The sequence below is a fragment of the Cnephaeus nilssonii genome (genome assembly GCF_951640355.1).
Source record: "Cnephaeus nilssonii genome assembly, chromosome: 7".
In the NCBI taxonomy this organism is placed as follows: Eukaryota; Metazoa; Chordata; class Mammalia; order Chiroptera; family Vespertilionidae; genus Cnephaeus; species Cnephaeus nilssonii.
The window spans coordinates 18,422,174-18,448,469 of NC_137078.1; the positions used below are offsets into that span (position 1 = coordinate 18,422,174).

General features: G+C 43.5%; 1 pseudogene across 1 annotated transcript in view; it reads right to left on the minus strand.

The window, feature by feature from the left end:
• The window catches only part of LOC307102752 (pyruvate kinase PKM-like), a 176,420-nt pseudogene extending 155,994 nt beyond the window's left edge, over positions 1–20,426 (minus strand). The window contains exon 1 of the transcript in view: positions 20,364–20,426. The product of the transcript in view is annotated as a pyruvate kinase PKM-like (transcript). The remainder of the gene's footprint in view (positions 1–20,363) is intronic.
• Positions 20,427–26,296: the final 5,870 nt, after the last annotated feature.

The window sequence follows — 26,296 nt, forward strand, 5'->3', positions numbered from 1 at the left end:
CCCAGAGGAATATGAGTCTAATTGTGATGTTTTTGAAAGCAATTCAAACACTATCCAGAATTAAAGTTATTCTCAAGTACTGTCAGTTGACAGTCTCAATTCTAAAGCTTAAAAATAAAATAATAATGTTTAAAACCTTTGTTTTGAGGTAAAGCAAATAACCGATGTTCATTAGTCTAGTTCCTGGAATATTATATTTAGAAAGAATTGAATTCTTCCATGTTAAAGTAAACAAAATAGGGAGCCCTGAACAGAAGTATGATGTACCCCTGAATATACATTGAGCTTAGTCATTTGCCAGAATATTATTTACCACCCTAATATTTACTAAGATAAAGGGGATATACGGCAGAACAATTGGAACAACCAGTCACTATGACATGCACTGCAGCAGCCAACCAGCCCATGGGGTTCCCGATCTCCCCCCCCCCCCAACCATCTGCAGCCCCTTCCCCCAGCCGGCCCTGCCCCTGATCATTCTTTCTATCAGGGGCAGGGCTGGCCCACCTCCCACGGGCCACCCCCCCCACCAGCCCAGCCCTGATGGCCCCCATGGGGCTGGCTGGCCAGACCCCACCTGTGTACGCATTCGTGCACCGGGCCTCTAGTACTAGTATAAGCTGTCAAGATATATCTCTTATAGCCCTGGCTCAGTGGATAGAGTGTCAGCCTGTGGACTGAAGGGTCCTGGGTTTGATTCCAGCCAAGTGCACATGCCCAGGTTGAGGGCTCCATCCCCAGTAGGGGGCTTGCAGGAGGCAGTCTATCAATGATTCTCTCTCATCATTGATGTTTCTATCTCTCCCTCTCCCTTCCTGTCTGAAATCAATAAAGAAATATATACAAAAAAGACATATCTCTTATAATTATTATTCAAAGACATAAATTTTATAAGTAAATATTAAATTGTTTTTATATCAAACAACTACAATGTTTGTTTTAATGTTCTGGTTTGTATTTTTTTTTAATTGACTTATATGTAGAGACTAGAGGCCTGGTGTGCAAAATCATGCACAGGTGGGGTTCGGCCAGACCAGGGCCGATTGGGGTGGGGCTGGCTGGGGGCAGGGTCTGTGGGCAGTTGGCCTTCCAGGGGGTTGTTGGAGGTCAGCTGGCCCTGCCCCTGATGTGGAGGAGCCAAATGTGGGCGGGACTGGCTGGGGGGGCACAGGAGGTTGAGGGGGGCTGATCCAGGCCCCAGTCAGCCTGGTTGGCTGCCATAGTGTACGTCATAGCGACCAGTCACTCTGGTCATTCCCATTGTTCCTGTCATTCCATCGTTCCGTAAGCTTGGTTTTTATATATATAGATTGACAATCCATATAAAGACCATTACTCATTGCTTTTGAAATTCAAATGTAATGTTTACAGGAAGTTATTCATTAGTGAGACTGAATGGAAATATGTCATGAAAATTAGTTTTCTGTCCATTAAGAAAAAAAGAGAACTTTTTCTAATTATAAAGATGAATATACACAGTTATGGGGTATATCTGAGATAATCAATATCCCCCAGAAGGCAAAGATTTATACCAAAGTGCAGAACTAAAATTCAATAACAGAAAATTCAGATTCTACACCTGGACAAAATATGACAATCATAATCCACTGTTATTGTTGCCATATTATTTATCATATGAGAGGCCTGGTGCACAAAATTCGTGCATGGGGGAGGGGTGTCCCTCAGCCCAGCCTGCACCCTCTCCAATCTGGAACCCCTTGAGGGATGTCCGACTGCCCGTTTAGGCCCGATTCCCATGGGGATCGGGCTTAAATGGGCAGTTGGACATCCCTCTCACAATCCAGGATTGCTGGCTCCCAACTGCTTGCCTGCCTGCCTTCCTGATTGCCCCTAACCGCTTCTGCCTGCCAGCCTGATCACCCCCTAACCACTCCCCTGCCAGCCTGTTTGCCCCTAACTGCCCTCCCCTGCAGGCCTGGTCACCCCTAACTGCCCTCCCCTGCAGGCCTGGGTCCCCCTTAACTGCCCTCCGCTGCAAGCTTGATCGCCCCCAACTGCCATCCCTTGCAGGCCTGGTCCCTCCCAATTGTCATCCCCTGCAGGCCATCTTGTGGTGGCCATCTTATGTCCACATGGGGGCAGGATCTTTGACCACATGGGGCAGCCACCTTTTGTGTTTGAGTAATGGTCAATTTGCATATTACTCTTTTACTAGATAGGATAGAGGCCTGGTGCACAGGTGGGGGCCAGCTGGTTTGCCCTGAAGGGCGTCTCGGATCAGGGTGGGGGTTCCCTTGGGGTGTAGGGCGGCCTGGGCGAGGGGCCTGTGGTGGTTTGCAGGCCAACCATGCCCCCCAGTGACCCAAGAGGAGGCCCTGGTATCTGGGATTTATTTATCTTCTACAATTGAAACTTTGTAGCCTGGAGTGAAGCAAAGCCTCCTGCTTGCTCTGTGGCAGAAGCCATTTCTGTTGGGATTTATTTATCTTCTATAATGGAAACTTTGTAGCCTGGAGTGGAGGCCTCGGCTGGCCAGGGTGTGTGGAAAGCTTGGCTTCCTCCATCGCCGGGGAAACCCAAGTCTCCCTACTGCTCACTTAGTGGCTGTAGCCATCTTGGTTGGGGGTTATTTTTCATACTCACTCCTGATTGGCTGGTGGGTGTGGCTGTTGGGTATAGCAGAGTGATGGTTAATTTGTATATTACTCTTTTATTAGATAGGATTGGATTCAAGTGATCATGCTTAGAAACCAAGATATTATACAATTTTTGGAATGTAAAAGGAAAAAATGCCTAAATGTGTTGATATTAGCAAAAACATTCATAAAAATTAAAGTTATACACTTAACTTTGACAAGTGAAAGTTCCAAATTAACCTAAATATTTTTTTTTATAATTGACAAAATTAATTGTCTTATCATGTGGCACTTTTGTCATTATATTATTGATTACTGAGATTTTGGAAACTCAGTTGTGAATGTGATAGATAATATCTCTGAGGAATACATTCTGCCCATTGATATAAGGATTATCCCTGGGTTTCTTTTTTTCATTTTTTAATCCTCACTCAAGGATATTTTTTCCATTGATTTTTTTTTAGAGAGAGTGAAAGGGAGAGGGATAGACAGAGAGAAACACCGATGTGAGAGAGACACATGGATTGGTTGCCTCCGGTATGCCCCTGACCATGACTGGGAGCCTGCAACTGAGGTATGTGTCCTTGACCTAGGACCCTTCAGTCTGCAGGCTGATGCTCTATCCACTGAACCAAACCAGCTAAGGCGATCCCTGGGTTTTTTATAAATAAATCAATTTACTCAACAGGATATTTATAATGTTAGTGTTATAGAATAACAAGAAGCTAGAAAAATTGCGGGACAAGTAGAATAGGGAAACTGAGACAGGTAGTTAAACAGCAGTTTACAGCCACCTAGTAAATCCTATCTTCCCTAAACCAAGGACACTTAAGAGTAAGTGGTTTGCACTTCTCTTCCCCACCCAAAGAGTAAATAGCTTAAATCACCCTACTTAGGAAGACAGATAACAGAAGTCCAATTAAGTGCCATTTACCAACTACACTCAAGTACAGACAAATTAAGAGATTAAATCTCATTTTTTTTACATCAGCATAAAGCAGATGAATATTCTATTGATCCATTGAACTTCCCTAAATGCCCAGCCTTTAAATTCCCTGAAAACAAAGGTCCCAGTTCTCCCCACAGGGAGCACACCCGTCCCATTCCCTTCCGTCTCTTTTTCTCCCCACATGCAACCAGGGGAGCAATGGGCAGCAGCAGCCTGTCCTGGGCTAATCCTCTGAACCTGTTTCCAAGGCCCCCCTTTCTCCCTCTTCTCTGACTTCTCAGGGAGTCAAAGCAGCCTAGCGTGGCTCTTCTTTTGCTTCCTCTATGCCCTTCCTTGTTTCATTGCTCTAAGTATGTTTTTGCTGCTGTCAATAAATTCTTGCTTGCTTTTCTACACTTTGTCTCCTGATTGAAATCTTTCCTTCAAGAAGACAAGAACTGAGGTCTCCTCATCTCCTCAGTAACATTAGTAGCCTTAGTGAAAAAAAAAAAATGAAAGGTTTCCTACGTTAATTGTAGAGCTTATGAAGAGAAATTAGTGTCACATAATGCGGGCCAGTTTTTCAAAGTAATTAAGAACCTTTCATGTGAAAGGGAGAAGAAAAAAGTGCTGAGGAAGCACTTATCTAATCAAATTACAATAGTCTTCTACAATCAAGTGTTAAGCATACCATGAATAATAGGCCTAAATAGTAAATGGAAGCCTTATGGAGACAAAAAGTGTCCTGTATGAATAAGGCACATAACTAATGTTCTCTGAGCAATAATTTATTATCCTATATAATAAAAGCCTAATATGCAAGTTGACCGAATGGCAGAATGACTGGTTGCTATGACACGCACTGACCACCAGGGGGAAGATGCTCAACGCAGGAGCTGCCCCCAGCCCACAGGCCCCAGGTCCAGGAGCCTTCCTATCACCCCGCCTGTCACCCCACAGATCGGCCCTGATCACTGACCAGGACTAGGTACCCTACCCGTGCATGAATTTCATGGATTGGGCCTCTAGTTTTCTAAATAAAAACTAAACACATTCTTCTATGATTGTTTAGAAAATTTGATGACCTATGTTAAAATAATTAACCTAACTCTTAAGTGTTATACAAATACCATATATCATTAATAAAAGAACCAACACCATCACTCCCATTATCACCTTTATTAATAGTACTATTGCACAGTGTGTACACAGAATCAACTGCACTTAATCTTACTTGGGAAATTATTTTAAAACTAGAGGTCTGGTGCATGAAAATTAATGCACTGGAGTGGGGGGATCCCTTAGCCCAACCTGCCCCTCTCACAGTCCGGGAGCCCTCAGGGGTGGGAGGCGACCCAGCGATCAGGGGAAGGTGACTTCCCCATCACACCTCTGCTACTGCCACTACAGGCAGTGCAAGCCTCAGCCAGCCTGGATACCTGAGTCTCAGGCGGCCCTGGGTGGCTGGGCAGTCGCCATATGAGGCTTGCCTGCACCTCAGGCCTGGCAAGCTGGGCAGCTGACATCCAAGGCTTGCTTGTGCCTTGGGCCAGCCCTGAGTGGCTGGGGGGCTGAGGGGATTGAAGGACTTGGGAGGCAGGCGCATGGAGCGGCCGGACCTACCTGGGGGCAGGCCTAGCTGTGCCACGTGCCTGCTACCCAGCGGGGCTGAGGGGACTGGGCACCACCATCTTGTGGCTGTGGGCGCTGCCATCTTTGAGGGCATGGCAGTCAATTAGCATATTCCCTCCTTATTGGCTGTGGGCACCACCATCTTTGAGAAGGTGTGACAGTCAATTAGCATATTCCCTCTTTATTAGATAGGATTGCCTGTTGTCAAGATCTGATTTTTACCAGTGTTTCTATAGATACCTAACCACTAGCTATCAAGTCATATTACCGTGTAATTCCTTTATTTTAGAATTTATTTTACTTTTATGATTTAACAATGCACCAGAAATATTATTATGCAGCATGAGGAAAGAGGCACAATAGTCTGTAATCCAGTCATTCAAAAAAAAAAAAAAAGAATGAATGCTCTGACCAGAATTATGACTTCCTGATATTGTCATGCCATGCCAACTTTGTAAATATTGTGAAAAAAAGAAAAAGTCATTTTGAGAAACACTGATACTCAAAATGCTTTCTCCTAGCCTTGGATGGAAACCCACTAGCTCACCAGTTTGAGTTTAAAAGGGCAAAAGCCTTTCTCCCTTGGACTCACTGTGGTACCACCAGATGCGGAGTGGAAGATGTGACAGTACTTCACATGTGATGGTGGAAGTAAGACACACAACTCCTTTCATAGCATCACTCATGGCCATCCTCAACCCACTTACTAATTCCTTCTAGATTTTCAAGTAATAACCTTAAACTCGTTTATTGGAATATGAAATAGTCTTTCTAGGAATGGAGATAATTTAAAGAACAGTGATTTATTTCATAAAACTTTAGGATATTGGCTTAAATTATTTTTTGAAAACTGTGGCAAATTTTTAAACTCACAAAAGCATCTAAATTTCTTTTCAGGAATGAGGAGGGTATAAAGAACAAGAATCCATTTTGAAAGCTTTATACATTTTGCTTTCAATTCTTTACATCCACTTACAATTGGCATCTCTCCCCTTTTAAAAAATAGCATACTGGACATGTGAGGTCAAAGCGTCTTCCTTTATTGAAAGAAAACTTCAAAGTTAAGAGTAATTTGGGGATTAACTGGTAAACAATGCATAACAAATTACATTAGTAGGTAGTTAAAAGCCCTATAAAATGCTTTATCCTGTATCTTTAAGTAAAAGGATTGATCAAGAATTTCTAACACATTAAAATGCTGATTCACAAATGAATTTTTTCTAAAGAACCAAATAAAATTCTCTGCACCCCCATGTAAAATTGATACTGACATTGTGCCTCAGAAAACAGAGAAAATGGAGGCACAAAAGGTTTAAACTTATTCTAGGACATCATTAATTGGTAAAGCCAAGATTTAAAACCAAGTAATAAATAACATACCTTATGCTCTTAACCACTGAGCTAAGCTATATTTATAGATTAAAATGTCTCCAAGGCCTGGCTGGTGTGGCTGAGTGGTTGAGCATTGACCTATGAACCAGGAGATCACAGTTCGATTCCTGGCCAGGGGTTCAATTCCCAGTTAGTATACATGCCCTGGTTTGGGGCTCAATCCCCAGTAGGGGGCATACTGGAGGCAGCTGATCAATGATTCTGTCTCATCATTGGTGTTTCTATCTCTCTCTCTCTCTCTCTCTCTCCCTCTCCCTTCCTCTCCAAAATCAATTATATATATATATATATATATATATATATATATATATATACACATACATTTTTTTTAATGTAACCAAGGAACATCCCACAAAAGTACAGAAAAATAAAACCATCTCAAACCAATGGCAATTGTGAGTTAAACATTTGATTTTGCATAATTACAGTTGGTCTACATGAAGCATAATATGTTTTGTGCACTTGTGGTTGCAAATGTTTAGTTAGCAAAGTATCCTTTTCAACTCTGAGGTTTGATGATGCTTTTAGTTCTTACAGGGACATAGTGCATGTTGATTTGATAAAGGCACTTATTCTATTAAATCTGTATCCAAATACTTGGAGGAAAGCATTCAAAACATACTTTTTCAAAAGAAACTAGATAAAGGATAAAATGATATAGTTTGCTCTATGCTTTCTAAACCTAGCTCTCTAAACATAGTAACTGAGCATTATTAAATCCCTATGGCCTGGCTTATCACCCCTCCCACTCCCAACTTTAAACCAATCCTGGCACCAGGAAGGAATTTATAATAAAAAGTCCAATGAAAGATGCCTCTGCTTTGGCATAAAAATCTGTTGCTGTGGGCTCCATCTGTCCTCAGTGCCTACAACTCTAGCAACTGTTTCTACAGGCAAAACTGGCTGGTTCCTCAGTGACTCAGGATCCTCTCTTAAAGCTCCCTCCCCAGGTGATGAAGTTCCTTTCCTATTGCTCCAGTTTCTTTATGACTAAGTCACTGATGCTTGGGTAGCTGCATCATTGTGTAAAGAGCTCATGACCTAGAAGTAAAAGGCCTGTATCTAACTCCTATATATGATAGTTACTATATGAGCAAACTTTGGTGAGTTACTCAACTCTCCTAACTCTTAGTTACTACATCTGCAAAATAACAGTACCCATAATAAACTCCTGGCCCTGAGTAAATGGTTGATGTCTTGCTGGTAGAGGCTGCTCCTGTATCCACAGTACCTACTCCATAGTCAATGTTCATAAATGTGATCTGTATCCTTACATTGAAGAATGAATAAATAATTTTCCTCTTGATTCTTTGGTTCTTCCTAAATAAAAACTCCAGACTTACCTAGTCTGCCATGTCCCCTTGGCTCCTAAGTCCTGGTCATACTCTGACATCTAAGACTATATGAGTATTGGTGCAGATTTGTGGATCTGAGTCCATCTCATAAAGTACCAGTAATATGGGATACTGAAGGCTTGATCTGATATGTTCTCTTTTTGGTTTTTGTCCCCCAACTAATAATACAATCAAAGCTAAAAATATCATCATAAAAATTAAATTCTGTTCTCATGGATAGCTCTGCCCGCCCCCCCATTAGACAGTCAGCCACCACTAAAAATTCTAAGGCAGTGCTCCAGACAGATGCTAATGGTTGTGCTGAATTGCATGAACATACAGGCTTAGAGATGGGTTGATAGTTTCTTACCAGAGCCACATCATTATGAGCTGGCAGGAAGTTAGGTCAGATATGGCCAACACCTGGAAAAATCACAGAGGCATCCAGATACTGCCGTCCATGGCAGAAACTCAAAGACTGGAACTGAATTTTCTCCATACCAAAACAATGAACAGTTGGATAAGGAGATAGTTGCTCTCATTAAGCTTGTGAATATATCATTGGGAAGCTTGTCGTTCAGGATGTGGCAACAATGTAAATTCAAGATACAGATGAAAATTCATGTCTCCAGAGCTGTCCTATCCGCACAATTACTTTAATGTGTCCCAGATTTGAACTCATCATTGATGTTCCCATTAGTTCCTGGACTGATTCCACTAGTGCCACCGAAGTGCCACTCTCCAAGTCAAATGGCAGTATCAAATCTCCACCAGCAAGCCCTGGAGTGTGTCCAGCCTTTAGAGGCTGAGGCCAAACTAATCAAATGGCAGCACTTCAGGGAAAGGGCTTGTCAGAAGAATGGATGAAAAGCTAATTCTACAGCTTTTGTGATAATATACAGAGGATAAAAGAACAGAGAGTGATAGAACAAAAATACCACAACTTAAAAAATACTTACTGAGCAATTGCATGTGCCAATCATTGTTCTCAGTGATTCACATGTGACGTTGTGCATAAAACATGACAGTGTACAGCCTCTGCCTTCAAGGAAATTACAATATAGAAGGAGCCTCCTTTAGAAAGTATAGAGGAAATATCACTTATGAACTTTGAGATTAAGGAACATTAATGAGAATCACAGCTCTGACTATTTCTTGCTTATGTCACAAGACAAATTATTTAAATGCCCAAGTGTCAGTTTCCTCATCTATGTAGTAAATAATAGACATGCTCTTTTTTAAAAGTGTATATTTTTATTATTTCAGAGAGGAAGGGAGAGGGAGAGAGACAGAGAGAGAGAAACATCAATATTGAGAAAGAATCATTAATCAGCTGCCTCCTGCATGCCCCCCACTGGGGACTGAGCCCGCAACCTGGGCATGTGCACTAACCAGGAATTGAACCTTGACTTCCTGGTTCATAGGTGAATGTTCAACCATTGAATCATGCCGGCCTGGCCAAGACATACTCTTAAGTAGATAGAAAAGGGAAAATTGGTTTGATCTGAGAATTAAAAATAAAACTGGGTTAAGTGAGCTCCAAATGGATTGATATGTTAATGTAATTAGTAAATTATAATGCTAGAAGAAGAAAATGTAAGATAATATATTTTGATCTATAATGCAGAAGAATTTTTAAGTGTAACTCAAAAAAAGCATAAACCATAATGTAAAAAAATAATGGAGTGGAATAATACTATAATTAAAGATTTTAATTTAGAGGAGAAACCAAGATGGCGGCATAGGTTAAACACCTAACCTACAGCCGGGCACAACAATTTCAAAAACACAACTAAAAGTCAAAACGGACATCATCCAGAACCACAGGAAAGCTGGCTGACTGAAATGCCCACAATTAGAAGGAAAGAGAAAACCACAAGGAAAATCAGAGAAGCCGTAAAAGCTTGAGGTATGGAGACACAGGCGGAGACACGAGCCCGTGCGGGGAAGACGGAGCCGGAGAGGAAGGGGCGGCTGACGGCCTGGCTGGCGTTCTCTGGCGGGAAGGAGATAATAGCGCCAGATTGTGCTGAACCCCAGCTCCGACTGCACTGAACCCCAGTTCTGGGCGAAACCCTGGGAAGCCGGGCTCATGCTGGGGGAGTCTGGGCTGTGGGGCGGAGACACAGAGGAGTTGCGCCGGAGCCGCGCACGGGAATGTGCGCAGAGGAGGGTCTGTTGCCTGTGCCACTGGATTGCCCTAGCGGGAAGGAGACAAAAGCTCCGGACTGTGCTGAACCCCCAGTTCCAACTGCACTGAACCCCAGTTCCGGGAAAGACCCGGGGAAGCCAGGCTCATACTGGGGAAAGCTGGGCTGTGGGGCAGAGGTGCAGAGAGGCGGCAAAGAGCAGAGCACCGGAGGCGCGCACGGGATTGTGCGCGGAGGATGGGCTGTTGACGGTGCCGCTGAGTCGCCCTGGAGGGAAGGAGACAAAAGCACCAGACTGCGGTGAGCCCCAATTCTGACTACACGGAAACCCAGTTCCGGGCGAGAATCTGGGAATCCAGATTCATTGGGGGAGAGACTAGACTGTTTGGCAGCGCGCGAAACTCCAGGGCGCTTTTCTCTCAGAGGTGTTTGCTGGGAGTACAGAGGTTCACAGGAACCTCATAGGGCGGGACTGACGGGAAGCCAAGGCGGTAGGCTCCGCCCTGTAACTCCGCCCCATCCAAGCTGAACACAGAGGCTTTTACAATTTTGCAAGTCTAGTTGAATGGGGCTGTCTCCCGGCATAGACACAGCTGATCCTCACAGCCAATTGGACTGGAGGTCACATCCTCCCAGTGTACCAACAGCAATCAAGGCTTAACAACACCAAGACTTTGCACTCAGCCCACAAAGGGGGGTATCAAGAGCGACCACCTAGGGAGATTGGGGAAGCTGAGCGATAGGGAGGCAGCCAAAAGGGGAAGACACCGAAACAGGTCACGAATATAAGGGATGCTGTAATTCCTGCTGAGGGGCCACAGGCAGTAGCTGACCTACACTCCATTGGAGACCCAGAAACGAGGGCATCTAGTGGTCGGTGTGAGATGACACCAGATTTCAACCACTCGCATAAGGGACACATTCAAGAGGCAGACGCAGTGAGCGCCAAAGCCTTGCTGCACCAAGACCCGGCACATAAACGTGTCTCCCGCACAGCAACTCTTCCTTTATAGACACAGAGGGTCCGCACGGCCAATTGGCCTGGAGGACAATTCCTCCCAGTGACACCAACAACAATCAAGACTTAACTATACAAACAAGGACCAAGATGGAGGCATAGGGCAGAAGCCTGATTGCTACCTACCACAACAATTTTGAGACTACGACGGGAGAGCAGAGCAGACACCATCCAGAACCACCGGAATGCTGACTGAGCAGATGCTCTACAACTAGAATAAAAGAGAGGGGTACGCGGGATGAAGCTGATGCCGGTGACCCAAAGACCACACTTTAAAAACTACGGCTCAGGCGACACAATGGCGGCCTGGATCGTGCTCGGCGCAGTTCCCCCAGCGGTCTCCGGCTGAGGGGAAGGCTTCACTCGCTTCCGAGCACGGACAGACGAGCCCCTGGGAGACATGGGGTGGGAGACTACGCGCTTGCTGACCTCCGAGTCCTTCAAGAATCTCAACGCCCCGGAAGTGGCCAGGTGCGCACGCTCGGCGACCGGCCACTGCTGCAGACCCAAGGGCCGACGCAGCCACCCCAGACCAGCCTGCCGCCGCGCACCGGGCACACCGGAGCTTCGCTGAGCCCGCCGCCCAACGAGTTCTGCGGTGGCTGCCCTGGAACTCTGAGAAAATGGCCGAAGGAATTGCTGAGAGGGAATTGACCAACAGGAATTGGGATCAAGAAGACGAAACCCCGCTGGGTCCCGGATCCGGGTGAAGCCGCGTGCCCCTGGGTCCGGGTGAGGCTGGGAACTGGGTCAGGGTGAGGCTGGGCCCCGGGTCCGGGTGAGGCTGGGAACTGGGTCAGGGTGAGGCTGGGCCCCGGGTCCGGGTGAGGCCACGTGCCCCTGGGTCCGGGCGAGGCCATGTGCCCCTGGGTCCGGGTGAGGCTGAATCCTGGGTCTGGGCGAGGCCGTGTGCCCCTGGATCCGGGTGAGGCTGGGTCCCGGGTCCGGGTGAGGCCGTGGGCCCCTGGATCCGGGTGAGCCTGGGTCCCGGGTCTGGGTGAGACCATGGGCCCCTGGATCCGGGTGAGGCCACGCGACCCTGGGTCTGGGAGAGGCCACGTGCCCCTGGGTCCGGGTGAGGCCACGTGCCCCTGGGTCCGGGGGAAGCTAGATCCCGGTTCCGGGCGAGGCCGTGTCCCCCTGGATCCGGGTGAGCCTGGCCCCAGGTCCGGGCGAGGCCGTGGGCCCCTGGATCCGGGTGAGCCTGGCCCCGGGTCCGGGCGAGGCCGTGGGCCCTTGGATACGGGTAAGCCTGGGTCCCGGGTCCGGGTGAGGCTGTGGGCCCCTGGATCCGGGTGAGTCTGGCCCTGGGTCCGGGTGAGGCCGTGGGCCCCTGGAGCCGGGTGAGCCTGGCCCCGGGTCCGGGTGAGGCCGTGGGCCCCCGGATCCGGGTGAGCCTGGGTCCCGGGTCCGGGTGAGGCCGTGGGCCCCCGGATCCGGGTGAGCCTGGGTCCCGGGTCCGGGTGAGGCCGTGGGCCCCTGGATCCGGGTGAACCTGGGTCCCGGGTCCGGGTGAGGCCGTGGGCCCCTGGATCCGGGTGAGGCCACGCGACCCTGGGTCTGGGAGAGGCCATGCGCCCCTGGGTCCGGGTGAGGCCACGTGCCCCTGGGTCCGGGGGAAGCTGGAGCCCGGGTCTGGGCGAGGCCGTGTGCCCCTGGATCCGGGTGAGGCTGGATCTCGGGCCCGGGAGAGGCCACGCGCCCCTGGGTCCGGGTGAGGCCATGCGCCCCTGGGTCCGGGTGAAGCTGAATCCTGGGTCTGGGCGAGGCCGTGTGCCCCTGGATCCGGGTGAGGCTGGGTCCCGGGTCCGGGTGAGGCCATGGGCCCCTGGATCCGGGTGAAGCCGTGCCCCTTGGTCCGGCCGAGACCAAACCAGAGGGAGTCGGACCTGCATTACCACCATTTGTCCACCATCCAGAGCTGAGGGGTCAGTGCCGACATGTACTCATAAGGAACTGGTGGACATTGATATTGGGTCTCAAAAGAACTGTTGGTCCAGAAAGAAACTCACTACAGACTGATTCATATGCCTGTCAGCATAACTATTATTGCTCGTCGCACATTCAGTTCTTATAAGTATATCTCTAGTGACACATGATTTCGCTCATCTAGGGGAAATGATGAACAACATAGACTGATGAACAAGAACAGTACCAGAAACAAGGAGGCATCGATCGGACTATCGGGCCTCAGAGGGAGGATAGGGGAGGGTGGGGGGAGGGGGGAGAGATCAACCAAAGGTCTCGTGTGCATGCATATGAGCCTAACCAATGCTTAAGTTCAACAGAGGGTTGGGGCATCCATGGGGAGGGGTGTGGGATGGGAATGGGGGGATGAGGACAAATATGTGACACCTTAATCAATAAAGAAATTTAAAAAAAAGATTTTAATTTAATAGGGGCCAACAGAGAAAATTTAACAGACATATGACTAGTTGAGAAAAGGTATAGGAAACATCTATACCATTAAGGTACAAATATCTAGATTCTACTAGAAATTTCCACAAATTAGCAAGAAAAGTGCAGAAAACTCAATAGAAAATGGACAAAGTATATGAACAAGATTCACAGGAAGAGAAACCCAAATGACAATAAGTATATTAAAAATATACCCAAGCTCCTTTGTAATTAGAGAAAAGTTAAAACAACAAAATACCAATTAAAATTGATCATATTGGCAAAAATTAGAAAATTGGGTAATACCATGTGTAGGAGGATATGAGGAACAACAGGATTCTCATGTGCCTTTGGTGGATATAAGACTTGTAGATATAAGCACAGTTGTATACTATGACTTGGCAATCCTACTTGTAGGTATATTTTCTCAAAAACAGTCTCACATTGGACCAGAAATGGACATATTTACTTCAATTTGTTGCTGATAGTGGTATTGGAAGTAGTCTACCAACAAACAAACAAACAAACAAAAAACATAAATGCACACCATGAAATAGTGCACAGCTATTAGAGTCTGTTAGAATATTACATGCATTATATTAGTTATTGGAATATTATACACATTGACATAGAGCAATCTTAAAGACATAAGGCTAAGTAAAAAGCATGAGAAATAAAATATCTGTTGCCCAATACCTTTAAAGTAAAGCCATACAAAACAAAAGAAAAAAGGCAAAGGTTCACACTCCCTGGTTTCAAATTATACTACAAAGCAACAATAATCAAAACAACAGAACAGAATTGAGAGCCCAGAAATTAACCCATGTGTATATGGGCAAATATTTCAATAAAGGAGCCAAAAACATACGATGAAGGGAGAGAAAAAGCCTCTTCAATAAATGGTGCTGGAAATATTGGAAAACCAGATGCAAAAGAATGAAACTAGACTGCTATGTGTCCCCATATACAAAAATCAACTTAAAATTGATCAAAGACCTAAATATAAGACCTGAAATAAAAAATTTCATAGAAGAAAACATAGGTACTTAAAACTTATGGACCATGGTCTTAGAGAAGATTTTATGAATTTATCCCAAAGGCAAGAAAAGTAAAAGCAAAAATTAATAAATGGGACTATTTAGTAAACCAAAAAGCTTCTTCACAGTAAAAGAAATCATCAACAAAGCAAAAAGGCAACCAACTGAATGGTAGAAGATATTTGCAAATGAGACCTCTGATAAGTGGTTAATATCCAAAATATATTTTAAAACAACAAAAAAGCAAACAACCATATTTTAAAATAAAATGGGTAAAGAACATGGACACTTCTCCCAAGAAAACATACAAATGACCAACAGATAATGAAAAGATGGTCAAATTCATAAGCTATTAGGAAAATGCAAATCAAAACTTCAATAAGATACTACTTCACACCTGTTAGAATGGTTATTATCAACAAGGTAAGTAATAACAAATGTTGGAGGGTTCTGGAGAAAAGAAACCCCTCATACACTACTGGTGGGGATGTAAACTGGTACAGCCACTATGGAAAACAGTAAGGAGGTTTTTCAAAAAATCAGCATAAGAGTTACCATAATACCCTCTTCTGGGTATCTATCCCCCCAAAATTAAAACACTTATTTCTGAAGATCTATGTACCCCTATGTTCATTGCGGCATTATTTACAGTAGTCAAGACATGGAAAAAAACCAAATTGTCCTTTAATAGGTGATAGATAAAGAAGATGTGGTACATATATACAATGAAATACTACTCAGCCACTATGGAAGATGAAAAATACTGCCATTTGTGACAACATGGATAGGTCTTGAGAATATCATGCTAAGCAAAATGCCAGATGGAAAAAGTCACAAACCAAATTATTTCACTCATATGTGGGATATAAAACTGAAAGCAACAAGTGAGACAAACAAACAAATAAAACAACATTGACAACAGTATGGTGGTTACCAGAGGGAAGTAGAGTGAAGGAGTAGTAAAGGTAAAAAGGGGGCCAAATATATGGTGACAGAAAGACATGTGGCTTTTAGTGGTAAACACACAATGCAATGTACAGATAATGTACATTAGAATTGTACACTTGAAACCTATGCAATTTTATTAACCAATGTCACCTCAATAGATTTAATTAAAAAAATAAAAAGTACATGTTTGAAAATGACAAACAAAATTCAAGAACAAACACCAAATACATAATAATGGTTAAATAACCATTTTAGTCATCTTTGTATCTCCAGACTTGTGTACATTCATTGGTGCCCAACAATTATTTTCTGAGCAAATCAACGATTCAATACAGAAAACAAAGGATAGGGAAAATTTAAATTCCAAACCTTAGAGTGAAATAACAATAGAGACCATTTGCAAATGATTTGTTTCTCAGATTAGGAAGCAGATTCAGTTGAAGGAAAAGATTGGAGAGTTCAGGTTAGTATCTTTTGACTTTGAAAGAGTAATAAGGAGCTAGCATGCAATCTTGGTCTAGAATTCAGGAGATATTTAGATTTGGGTCTCAACTCAAAAGATGCTAGTTTTAGAGATAAAAGGGGAAAAAAGATAAAGTAGCAAGTGGATGAGCAATGGGATGAAGTAATGCAGACATATTATTAAAATTGTACAAGATGGCGGAAGATGGTGTGTGTTTGAAAGGAAGAATAAACTGGTCAGCAGAGATGAAAAGATTATTTACTAGTCTCTGTGGAGAGTGGGGTGAGGTGGAGTGAGGTGGGATAGTTTGAGAGGGAAACATTAGTAACAGAGGTATTTGGTGAGTAAGAGAAGCTAAATTAAATCTCAGTTTTGGGGGAAATCTGAAAATAAGCTAAGCCATTTATTATTTGCCTTAACTGTTGAGGAGCAAATTTAAAATTGATAAATTAGGGGAGAGGAAGAATGGAGGAAGAGGAGGAGGGAGCGCATGCAAGCAGAAACGTCAGAAATCAAACTAAAAATAAGAATAAAAATCTCTATTTCCAAATCCATAAACTGAATTACCTAGAGGAGCCTTCTGAGGCCTGATAAATCCCCAAACAACTTTAATTTAAAATATCCTGAGTACCGCTATTCTTAAGTTATTCCCTTGATTCCGATCTGCTATCAGCGAGAATCAGAAAGGTACCCAAGATAAGAATAAAAATTTAAGATTTACTATTATTAAGCCCAATTCTCCTGTTCTACATCTACAGGGCACAACAAATGTTTCTCCTAATGGATTCAAAAAGAAGAATAAGAAATAAAAAGAAACGCTTTCACCTGTGCTCTTGTAGGAGAGCCCACATTCCCGACAGCCTCAGTACAGGCCTTGGCCTTTTCTTTAAAATTTTATAAACTATCATCAAATAATGGCAAAATATAAGAAACATGCTTATCAGTTCCTGTCTACATAAGAAAAAATTGCCAATAACTGTTTTAAAACTAATGCTAGACTACTAAATAGTCTTTGAAGACCAACTCTTGCCCCATATGTCAGCCCATATAGGGAAACTTCTGTATAGGGAAGCAAGAAAGGTGTCCTACCTGATAATCTTCCATAGTATGAGGTAAACAAAAGCTGGAATCTGGGTTTTGATAAAGCTAAACAGTGGGCATTCATGGGTGGCGGCCCTCTAATGGGTTACATTTCTTAAGCACGAAGATCTGTTCTGAAATTGAAAAGATGCTTCTGGGAACTACAATTGTCACGCCCAGCACTGCAAGTTATTAGCATCCTGAGGACAGGGAATTGTTGAGGATGATATTATACTTAGAAAAATGTTTATTTTCCTTAATATAAACATAGACTAGAATGTTCTAAGAATATGAGTTGTTTTTGAGGTGAATGTGTATGTGTGCATGTACTGTTTTGTGTGCGTTGGATACAACAGTTATTCACTGACTCTCAGGCAAAACAGGGGACAAAGCTGTACCTCAAGCTTACAGAGGCTAAAGAGAGAAATGCACTTGGAAGGGTGAAGTGCACACTGGACTCTTATCTCATTCCATTGCTATCCTCTCCAGGAAACTTCCTCCTAAGGTAGTTTGGAGGCTGATAGATTGCCTGGGGGGAGAGAGAAGACTGACCATAGGGCAAAACCCCATGTGAAGAGAGTGGGGGTTTTATAAAGGAGAGTATAAGTGGACACTATGAAGATTGATAATAAAGAAAAGAAGACAAGATTAGGAAGACAAGTTAGGAATATCCATGTGGGAATTTCCTGTAGATTGCTTAATTTAAAGGTTATATTTTCCCCCTTGAAATTTGAGAGCAGTTATATTTAGCATTAAGTTTTTAATTGATTCTCCTATATTGTATTCTGTTCAGTTACTTCAACCTTTTAGAGAATCAATTATATGAGCAAGCCTCTATGATTGTATTATGGGAAATTTATGAAAGAGAATGGGTGCGTGGCCTGAATCAGATCACTCATTCAAAGAGGCCAGCACAGAAATACATCAACCCAGGAATATAGTTATCCAAAGGGCTGGGTGGTGAAGGGCCCAGTTGAACCAATGAGATCAAAGCGGAGTTGGGAAACTCCAACAAGAGCATGGTTGCCTTGGAAAAAGTATTGCCATAGATGACAATTCAGAAGCAGAAGAAAGAACTATAGTTTTTTTCCCAACCATACGCAGGGAGATAGATTTTGGACATACTATATTTGGGTGAAAAATGAAGATGTTAATAATCAAATAATATAACAATGTTAATATCACATACATTCATTGTTTCTCTCTTACTGCAACATACACTTGGATATTCTTGAATAATATATTCAGAGGTTTTGGAAATTTTCCCAATTTAAAATTGTTTCCACAGAAAATTATATCACTTTCATATTTGTAATGCAGAAAGCACATTAACAACTTCATCCTGATGTTTTGAGAATTAAATAAGATCTTGTGTTAGGTATAGACATGGCAGTTTGATTAGGCTCACTCATCACTAGCTAAGGGACTCACTTTCATACTCTAGACCCATCACAAGTGATTTCAAAACAGTTTCTCAAGAAAATTATAAATTCTAATGGATGCAGGCCTTTAGAGTTGATCATTGTATTAGTTAATGTAGACTAGGTTATGCTATGGTAACTTATGTAATGTCCTGATAAGCTAAGTTGTGCTATAGTAGCCCATATCTTAATGACTTAACACAGCAAACGTTTATTTTTTATTCATATACAGTTAGCTACAGGACAGGTGCGCCCAGGATGGCTCTCTTTAAGCTGAGAACTCTGCAATACAAGTTGCTTTGATCTGTCTATCAGACCATCTCTGCACAAGGCCTCCTCCCTGACCGCCACCAGGGGAAAGGAGAGAGCAAGGCTCACACTAGCAATTCAATGCTTTGCACAGGAAGAACACGCATTCCTTCTGGTCCTCACCACTTAGCCAGAAAAAGTCAAATAAACTGGCCCAATGCAAAGAGACTAGAGAAGGCAATCTTCTGTGTGTCTGGGAGGAGAGACTTAGATATGGGGAAGCAGAGTAATGTTTACCACATCCGTAATAGACATTACTCAGTCCACACATGAAAATACTATACTCCATTCCTTGGGCTCCTATAGGTGGGAACTACATCCCTGAGTTCACCCAAAGCTTCTCTGTAGAGTCCCAATTAGTGAAGTTGCTCATCACTGTAAGGGGTGATTGGATAAGAAGGTGAGGGATATTGAAATTGAGATACGATCATCTAAAACTAATTGATTTACATATATTTAACAAATCTTCAAATTGTGAGATTGACATTTGAAAAGGCAGATGATGGAAGGAAGGAAAGGAGAAAGGAAGGAAGAAATAAGTAGAGCAATAAGTTGATTACTTTTTATATGGGATTTTAATGAATCTAACTGTCACTAATAATTTTAAAAACACGGACATGGATTTTAACTCAATATTAGAAAAAAACTTTTAAACTGTCAAAATGTTCATAATAAATTGGGTGGCCATGAAATATAATAAGTGACCCATCCCTGAAAGTATTAGCATAGATTGTTATGACAACTCAACAGAAAATTGTCAATAAGCATCAAATTTTAGGTAGGGCATACTGTTAGTATATTCTTGTAAAACGCTATAAAATGTCATATGAAGAAAATATTTAAAAACAAAAACATCTTAAATATTAAGTAGCCACATTATTATTATCTATTCCATATAATGTAATAATTCTGTAGTTAAACTGCTAAAAATAAACTTAAGGTAAACATACAATTGTCTCTTTAAAAGGCAGATTAGACTATAATTGATATCAATTGTTTTCCTTTCTAACAATTTTCTAGTTACTCTGTATCTCAACAAGACACATTTGGTTAATAGATCACTGATGTATATTTAAAAAATATTTTATATACCATCAGCATATTTCAGACCCTTAAGTTTTTGTTTGTATTTGGAGAAATAACAGTGTAACTTTTATATGCTGAAAACACCAATTGAATTAATGATTCTGAAATCATATAAGCTATTGCCATATTACAATTTGAGTAAGACAAAATTCTAAGCAGTTTAGGTAACATAAAATACTGAATAATCATGAAAATTAGTGGATTGTGAAATGAATGACCACCTACCGTCACCGATGAAGCTGGCCCAAGACTCTCCAGTTTATTAAAGAAGGCATAAAGTATATGAGAGTGAAAGAATTTACAATGCCTGAGGCTCAAAATACACCCACTCAATTGTCTTCTTTATGTTGTTTGCAAACTATTACAACAGAACATTATCTATTTTACTGGTCATTTGAGTTTTTACATTAAATAAATCCCAACATTTCTTCATGCCCAGCTTTGCCCTTTCATTGTTTAAGTCATCCAGCTATAATTTAGACTAACTCATACTCTGGAGCTCCTGAATATTTAAATCTTACCACTGATGTCCTTAGGTTTCCAGACAGTTGGCTAAATTAATTCTACTCACCTCATTCTCCACCTCCCCAACTGAATCGGAGTGGTATCCATGGAGAAGAATCTCCTGCACCATACTGTGCCCGTTTTCCAAGTTGTACTAAACTAAAAAGCAACTAGTTACACATTATGCTTTGGTGGATTCCAGACAATATGAAAGTACTCTGAAACTATGTGTCCAGAATCTAGGGCATCATGTAAACGGGATAAATATTGAATGAGAGAAAAAACACCAGCTCCTCAATGCATCATGACTACATTAGTAGAGGTTCCTTCTCTCAGTAAGATTGCTTGCAGCTATGAACAACAAAATGGTCATCCAAGAGTATTGAACAATATGTGCATTTAATTACCTCATATAAAAGGTACCATGGGATAGGTAGAAAGAGGCCTTATGCAATGACTCAACATAACGGGGGGCTGGATGAGTTTCTCTCCTATTTTCTTCCTCTGATGCTACAAAACATCTTCGGAAGCTGCCGGCATCAATGAATGAGAGGAAACGAATGAGAGAGTGGTGAAAGGGGATTTCCTTCTTGCTTGTATCCCTTTTAAGAGGAAGGAAGCCCAAGCTGGCATCTTCTTATATTTCATCAGCCAGACCTGGTTCATAACCACCCATAGTGCATGAGAGACTGGGAAAACACCTACCATTTTCAATCATTGGAGGTGGCATCACGAGAAAAGAAGAATAGCAGATGTGGTGACACCAACAGTGTCTGCACAACATATAATCCTGATTCTATGGTAAGGGTTAAAGCCTTAAATTAACCTAAGAAATGACAATGGTAAGTAAAGTATGCATTGTCATTTTACTTTTGCAGACATAGATGAGGAAAATGGTAATGTGATGTTTTTTATTAAACTACGTGGTCCAGGAAATGAGACCATTTATCAGAGTTTTTATAGCTTCTTATATCTAAATTTAAAAATTAGACATGAAACTTAAACCCCAGAGGAAACGCTATTTAGAAAAATATAACCAAATTAACCTGTATAAGAAATAATGGGTACATGGTCACATACCAAGGTATAAAAACACTAGAATATAACTGAAAAATCTTCTGAGAGACAGGAGGGAGCATATAGAGCAGAGGGGGCTATGGGAGATCAATCATAGACAAGGCTCATTTCAGCCTCAGGCCTAGAAAAGAAGCAGTTGTAAATTTCAACAGAAAGGCAAACTAGATTGGACTCGATAGGCAGTGATTCATTTTATTGCTGGTAGAGAGACAATTACCCAATACCACCACAAAGAGCAGCAGCCCATCTGATCATCTTCCTATAAGCATAGACAGATGAGGATCCCATGAGCCAGCCCCCATTATTCCTGCCCCTTGGTTTTCATTCTCTGTATGACCCTCCTGGAGTATGAGTGGGACCCATGACTTGCTTCTAGTCAACAGAAAATGGCAAAGGTGCAGGGATCAAGTTAATCAAGTGAAAGATTATCCAGGGAGGTCCTGACTTAATCAGGTAAAAGCCATAGGGGTTCTCCCTGAAGTGAGAAGCTCCCCTGTGGGCTTCGTAAAGTAGTGGCCATGATGGTACAGAAGCTCTACTGCATAGGACTACCGGAGGCCTCTAGGAACTGTGGGCAGCCTCTAGGAACTGTGGGCAACCTCCAGGCAATAGCAGGCAAAGAGCCTGGCTGTCCATCATACAGCCACAAGGAAATGAATTGTGACAACAACCTGAATGAGCATGAAGGGAATTCCTCCCCTATCAGGCCTCCAGATGAAAACACAGCCCAGCCAATGCCTTGAGTACAACTTTTTAAGATCCTGGACAGAGAACCAGCTAATCTATGCCCAGATTCCTGACCTATAGAAACTATGAGATTTTTTTAAAGTGTTATTTTATGCTACTAAGTTTGTATAATTTGTTATGCAGCAATGGAAAACTAACACATTATGTTTACTCTTCTTTTTTTCTACTACTAACATCTTATTTTCTTATTGCAAGTCTTTTAGTTACTGGCAATGTTTCCTGCCCCCTCAAAAACAAAACAAACAAAAAAACCCACAAACAGGAAGTTATTTTAATCATTAAAATAAAGTTGGAAAGCATATAGATGTGGAGGATAATAGAGAGAAATAAGCCTCAGTTATAATATTAACTAGCATCTATTGAGCATTTACTATATGCTATAAGCACTTCACTGTTACTTTTTTTTACATACATATTTGAACTCATGAAAATAAGTTCGGTACTACTAGCTCCATTTTACAAATAAGTATTTTTACAGGAACCCAGGTAAAAAGAGTTTGAGAAATTTGTCTAAGTTTACCCAACTTGTAAACCAGAAAGTTAATTTGTTTGAGTTTAGTTATTATGGCTCAGAGCCTGTATTCTTTGATTTATTCCTTCTCAATAGGAATGGATGGTCATGCTTTAGCCACACATAATAAGGTAAAGATGCCAGTCAATAAATATGTACTTGTATGTGAATCATTGATAAGTAACTTTCAGGAATCTTCCCCCATAGGGATTCTGCTCTGATGGGCCATTCTCAGGTTAACTTAATTAGCTTTCCCCCTCCATGGCATCATACCTTTACCCCACATCCATCCAGCTCTCTTAGACATGCAAGAGGAACAAACTTTAAAATGTTAAATTTTAAGAACTAAATGCAAAATGCACAAACTAAAGTCTCCAGGTCCATCTGAGGCTAATCAGGAAGGTAGGTATCATGTTACAATGGAAAGAGAACTGGATAGGGATACAGATGAACTAGTTGAGTGCTGGTAAATAAGCCATCTATTCACTCTGGATTTCTGCTTTATAATCTGTAAAATTAGGTTAGTAATATCCTATCTATAAAACAGTAATATGCAAATCATCACTCCGCTACACTCACAAGCCACGCCCACCGGCCACGCCCACCAGCCAATCAGAAAGGGAATATGCAAATACACCTAACCAAGATGGCTGCAGCCTTGGAGAGCAGTTGTTGGAACTGGGATATTGGAGCTGAAGATCAGAGGGGAATATCAGAGCCAGAAGGGGTCCCCCACAGGTGATCAGAGCCAGCTGGGGTCCCCTGCAGGCGATCGGAGCCAGTGTCCAGGGCCCGAGCCTCAGCCAGAGGCTTGCGGCATTGGCTGGGGGTGGAGCTGGGCCACTGGAACCAGCTGGGGTCCCCTGCGGTGATTGGAGCCAGCTGGGGGTCCCTGACCAGGGCCCAAGCCTCAAACAGAAGCTTGAGGCCTTGGCCTTGGATGGAGCGGGGGATAGAGCCATCTGGGGGTCCCTGCCCAGGGGCCGAGCCTCAAACAGAGGCTTGCGGCATTGGATGGGGGCGGAGCGGGGAGATCAGAGCCAGCTGGGGGTCCTGCCCAGAGCCCAAGCCTTGGCCAGAGGCTTGCAGCCTTGGCCGTTGGGGCGGAGCCTGGTGATCGGAGCCTGGCGATCGGAGCCAGCTGGGGGTCCCTGCCCAGAGCCCAAGCCTCTGCCAGAGGCTTTAGGCCTTGGCTGGGGGTGGAGCCCATGAGCGGAGCCAGCTGGGGGTCCCTGCCCAGGGCCCAAGCCTCAGCCAGAGGCTTTAGGCCTTGGCTTGGGGTGGAGCCCTCCAGCGGAGCCAGCTGGGGTCCCTTGCAGGTGATCCGAGCCAGCTGGGGGTCCCTGCCCAGAGCCCAAGCCTCTGCCAGAGGCTTGCGGCCTTGGCCGCTGGGGCGGAGCCTGGCAATCAGAGCAAGCTGGGGTCCCCTGTGGGCGATCGGAGCCAGCTGGGGGTCCCTGCCCAGAGCCCAAGCCTAGAGGCTTGCAGCCTTGGCCGTGGGTGGAGCCAGGCGATAGAGCCAGCTGTGGGTGTCTGTGGGCAATTGGAACCAGCTGGGGGTCCCTGCCCAGGGCCTGAGCCTCAAACAGAGGCTTGCGGCCTTGGCTGGGGGTAGAGCAGGGCGATCAGAGCCAGCTGGGGGTCCCTGCCCAGGGCTGGAGGCTTTAGGCCTTGGCAGGGGTGGAGCCGGAGATCACAGGAGATAGGTGTGAACTACAGAGGAAATACCTTTTCTGACCCTCATTGGCTAAGCTCCCTGTATGCCACTGGTAATATTCTTAGTAACTTGGGTATAAGAATCCAAAAAAGTGATCTAGGGCTTTTCCACCACACTCCTGGAGAAAAAAATGAAGGTCCGCTGCTGGAGGGCTAAGAAATGTCATAACCTGCCCTACACGGTTTGGCTCAGTGGATAATGTCTAGGTTTGCCAACCACAGAGTCCAGGTTAGATTCTGATCAAGGGCATGTACCTAAGTTGCAGGCTCCTCCCTGGCTGGGGCCCAGGTCAGGGCTCAGGAAGGAGGCAAGCAATCTAAGTATTCCTCTCACTTTGATGTTTCTCTCTGTCTTTCCCTTTCTCTTTCACATTCTCTAAAAGTCAATGGAAACATATACTCAGGTGAGGATAAAAAAGAAAGAAATGTCATCCTATCTAATAAAAGAGTACTATGCAGATTGATCATCACTGCAACACACAATATAGCTGCCCCCATGTGGTCAAAGATCCTGCCCCCATGTGGACACAAGATGGCAACCACAAGATGGCCAGCAGGAGAGGGCAGTTGGGAGGCACCGGGCCTGCAAGGGAGGGCAGTTGGAGGTGATCAACCCTGCAGGAGAGGGCAGTTAGGGGTAACCAGGCCGGCAGAGGAGGGAAGTTGGGGGCAAACAGGCTGGCAGCAGAGTGGTTAGGGGGTGATCAGGCTGGCAGGCAGAAGTGGTTAGGGGCAATCAGGAAGGCAGGCAGGCAAGCAGTTGGGAGCCAGCAGTCCTGGATTGTGAGATCGGGACCTAAAAGCAGTCCCTGGGATCGGGCCTAAACGGGCAGTCGGACATCCCTTGAGGGGTCACAGATTGCAGAGGGTACAGGCTGGGCTGAGGGACAACCCCCCTCCGTGCACGAATTTCGTGCACCGGGCCTCTAGTCATATTATAAAGCTTTGGTGAGCACCAAATGAAAAAAGAAAGGTATAGGGTCTATTGTCATGGGAGTGGGCACAGACATTATTTTCTCTGCAAAATAATTCTGAAGGAATAAAGTTGGAGACCTTGGGAAAGCTGTTTAACATAAGAACTTTATATTTAAAATTCACTGAGAAATAAACAATACTATTGTCCAGCTCAGATGAGTAATGTTTTATTCTGGGAACAGTACAGACACAATACTGAAATATTAGATATTTGGGGTTGGTTCCTTGGGACAACTCTGCCATTTGTTTTACAGTGAGGTCTCAGGATATGTTTAAATGATGAAAAGTAAATATATATTTTTGGTGATTGGAACTACCCTTCTGTTTTCTGAGATTGTATGTGTTGATCTATTTAACCCTTAGAAAGGGGTATGAAATAAAGGGATCCTGGGTGTATGAGGAGAGTCTTTCCTAAAAGGCAACATTTATTTTCAAGTGTTTAGATTGCTGAGACAAGGATTTCTCTCCAACGTACAATTTATCATCCTCCTTACTCACTGTAAAATCAATCTGTTCTGTTTGTATGACATAAACAACAAGTCATTTCTCAGGAATGAGGCAGACCATATGTGAAGGTGTTTTGGAAAAGCACAATAGGGAATACGCCAATCAAAGTAGCATCTGCATTTTATTTCAGCGTCAAATCACATGTGTGTTATAAAAAGAAAAGTGTATCATTTTATTAAAGAACAACTTTCCTGTTGTGATGTTTATGGTTAACTCATACCTTCCCTAAGCAACAAATTCAGGTCAGCCTCATAAATCACTGGCTGAGAACACACAAAGATCTCACTCTGTGTGGCCAGCAACATGTGTGTTTTGCAAACATCTTGGCATCTGCCCACTCCCCACCTCCATGGCAGCAGAAAACACATTAATCCATTATTTGCATTTTCTCAAAAATCAGCACTTTCCCATCATGTATTGATAAATACCAAAACAGCTTACAATTGAGAGGCACAAACAGGAAACCA